This window comes from Humulus lupulus, chromosome 2 (assembly GCF_963169125.1).
Source record: "Humulus lupulus chromosome 2, drHumLupu1.1, whole genome shotgun sequence".
NCBI lineage: Eukaryota > Viridiplantae > Streptophyta > Magnoliopsida > Rosales > Cannabaceae > Humulus > Humulus lupulus.
In genome coordinates, this window is record NC_084794.1 from 104,778,549 (window position 1) to 104,782,059 (window position 3,511).

The 3,511-nt window shown below is 42.1% G+C and overlaps 1 non-coding gene across 1 annotated transcript; it reads left to right on the top strand.

The window, feature by feature from the left end:
* Positions 1-2,719: 2,719 nt before the first annotated feature.
* LOC133820076 (small nucleolar RNA R71) lies at positions 2,720-2,826 on the top strand. The gene has a single exon (XR_009886510.1). It is a non-coding gene; the product is annotated as a small nucleolar RNA R71 (small nucleolar RNA).
* The last annotated feature ends 685 nt before the right edge of the window (positions 2,827-3,511 follow it).

Consider the following 3,511-nt stretch of genomic DNA (forward strand, 5'->3'; position numbering starts at 1 on the left):
ATACCATGAAGTGGCATTTCTCCCAATTGAGTACAAGTCCTTTCTCAATGCATCGTTTTAAAACAGCTTCAAGATGAAGAAGACATGTCTCAAAGGAGTTTCCAAAAACGGTTAGGTCATCCATGAATACTTCCATTGATTTTTCGATCATGTCACTAAAGATGCTCATCATGCATCTTTGGAAAGTAGCTGGTGCATTACACAATCCAAATGGCATACGCCGAAAAACAAAAGTGCCAAAGGGACAAGTGAAAGTGGTCTTATCTTGATCCTCCAATGCAATCTCAATTTGATAATAGCTAGAATAGCCATCCAGAAAGCAATAGAAAGGATGACTAGCTACACGTTCAAGGATTTGATCAATGAATGGGAGTGGAAAATGATCTTTGCGGGAGGCGGCATTTATTTTTCTATAATCAATGCACATGCGCCACCCCATCACCGTTTTTGTGGGGACAAGGGCCCCTTTTTTGTTTTGGATCACGGTGACACCAGATTTCTTGGGCACAACTTGAGTTGGACTGACCCACTTGCTATCAGCTACGGGGTAAATAATACCAGCATCTAGCAATTTCAAAACTTCATTTTTTACAACTTCTTTCATCGTGGGGTTCAGTCGCCTTTGGGGGTCTCTTCGAGGGATGGCTTCGTCCTCCAGATTGATTCGATGGGAGCAAATTAAAGGGCTAATACCTTTGATATCAGTAAGCATCCATCCTATCACTGATTTATGCGTTAGCAGTAGCTCGAGTAACTGCAATTCTTGAGAATTTTGAAGGTTGGACGAGATGATAACTGGAAAGGTTTCACCGTCTCCCAAGAAGACATGTTTCAAACCCTTGAGAAGTTGGGTCAATTGAACAATTGGAACCTCTTCGGCTGAAGTTTTCGGCTGTGCCCTCTCACGAGGTAGCTCTTCAAAGCGAGGTTGCCAAAACTGAGTCCTTCTATGGCGTGAGTCTATGCAATCCGATATTGCAGGAGTAGATTCAATAGAACTGGGACTTTCATTGTCAGACAGAAAGAGGAGTTCATCAAGATTATCAAAGTTGCTTCGCAATTGAACCTCCTTAGGAATTAAAGAGTCAATCATGAATGTTTGATAGCATTCATCATCTTCTCAGGGTTGTTTCCCGATGTGGAAGATATTGACTTTAAGAGTCATGTTTCCAAACGATATCTTCATTAGACCTTTCCGACAATTGATCAAAGCATTTGCAGTAGCAAGGAATGGTCTTCCGAGGATAATAGGAATTTTAGACTCCATGTTCACCACAGATTGGGTGTCAAGAATAAGAAAATCCACGGGGTAGTAAAATTTTTCAATTTGAACCAATACATCCTCAACGATACCCCTAGGCTTTTTGGTGGAACTATCAGCAAGCTGTAGTACAACAGATGTTGGCTTCATTTCTCGAAGACCGAGTTGCGAGTATACAGAATAGGGCATGAGATTGACACTTGCGCCAAGATCAAGTAAGGCTTAGCTGACTTCATGGGTCCCAATTTGGCAAGAAATGGTGGGACAACCGGGATCTTTGTATTTCGGCGGTGCCTTTTGTTCAATCACCGTACTCACTTGCTCGGTCAAGAAGGCAGTCTTCTTGACATGGTGCTTCCTTTTTGCAGTGCAAAGATCCTTGATGATTTTGGCATAAGCGGGCACTTGTTTAATGATGTGAAGCAAAGGAAGAATAATCTTCACTTGTGTAAAGTGCTCAAGGAGTTCAGCTCGGCTATCAGGAAGTTTCCCAACAGGTTTCAAAGCCTGGGAAAATGGTATCTTTCGAGTGGCATTGAGTGGTGGATTTTCGGAAATGACTTTTGGAATACTGGGAGAGTTGGATTTTATGGGTGGGTCTGGCAAAGTTTTACCGCTTCTCGTTGTGATGGCATTCACTTCCTTGATGTTTTGATCATTTGAATTTGAAGATTGGGCCATGTGTTGGCCTTGAACATTGAATTTTGGTTGGGAAGGAAGTTTCCTTTTTCAGGAATGGCCAAGGATTCAGTCAATTTTGAGAATTGACATTTCATTTCCTTGATTTCTTCCATCATTTGGCGATTCAGTTTGGATTGTTCCTCCATGAATGCATGAAGAGTATAATCGAGAGAATTTCGTTGTGGATGAGCATTGTATTGAGGTACAGAATACACCTTTGATGGTTGAACTTGTTGCTCATTTCTCCATTGGCCTCCAGACGATTAAGCTTGGTTGGAATCTCTCCAACTGAAATTTGGGTGGTTTCTCCAACCAAGGTTGTACGTATGGGAGAATGGCTTGTTATATGCCCCTAAGGCATTGCATTGCTCCTCATAAACCCCCCTCATTTCATTCAAAGCTAAGCAGTCCTTTGTTAACTGCTCCGTCCCCCCACAAACAAAGCAAGGTTCTTGTGGTTCCGTTTGAGCGATCATGTGCGATTTTTGGCAATTCTTTGTCATTAAGACCTCAAATTGCTTTTTCAAAGCTTTGAGTTGGGCCTTAACACTATCCTCTTCTCGAAGTCGATAGATCCTAGATGGTTTGTGTCGGTTGGTGCTGTCAGTAGCACTTGGACTAGTCCAAGTGTGAGACTTTTTTGCGGTTTCTTCGAGATATTCAAGAGTATCGTCTGGCTCTTTTTCGAGGAATTCACCATTGCATAGCATTTCTACAAACTGGCGCTCATGACTCGTGAGGCCTTCATAGAAGTAACTGACCAAACGCCAGTTCTCATAGCCATGGCGCGGGCACTGATTTAACAGATCTTTGAATCTTTCCCATACTTGATAGAATGTTTCATTGTCTTTTTGGGAAAATGTGGTAATTTTTCGTTTTAGACTGTTGGTCTTATGGCTGGGGAAATGTTTCAGAAAGAAAGATTTGGTCATCTCCTCCCATGTTCCAATCGACCTAGGTCTCAAAGAGTACAACCAGCTTTTGGCTTTGTCCTTCAAGAAGAAATGGAAGAACTTCAGTCGCACAGCATCGGCATTTTCGGCTCGGTTATAGAACGTGGCTACTACCTCCTCGAATTCTCCGATATGCACGTATGGGCTTTCGTTTTCCATTCCATGAAATGTGAGCAAGAGTTGAATCATGCCAGGTTTAAAGTCTAATGCGGGCATATTAGGAGGGAAGATAATGCATGAAGGCGTGGAAGTGCGAGTAGGATGGAGGTAGTCATTGAGAGTTCTTGGTTGGATTTCATCATTGCGAGCCATTGCGAATGGGTTATTGTTGACGTGGTTCTTCGGCAACAGATAATTAATAGAATAAAGAGTGGGATTAGTGCTAAATAATGAACCGTAATAGATGAATGATCTTAAAGTAAAATGGTAACACGAATACTTTTTTAGGAGGTTCAAAGGTTAAAATCCTTCTAGTCCACCAGTCAATATTATTGCTATCTTTCTGATATTCTTTACAGGGTATTTCTTTACAAAATAGAATCCAACCCTTTGCAACTCCCAGGGTCTCCATATTTATAGGGAGAGGGCACCTGGGGGTTGGCAAAGGGGGTCATCC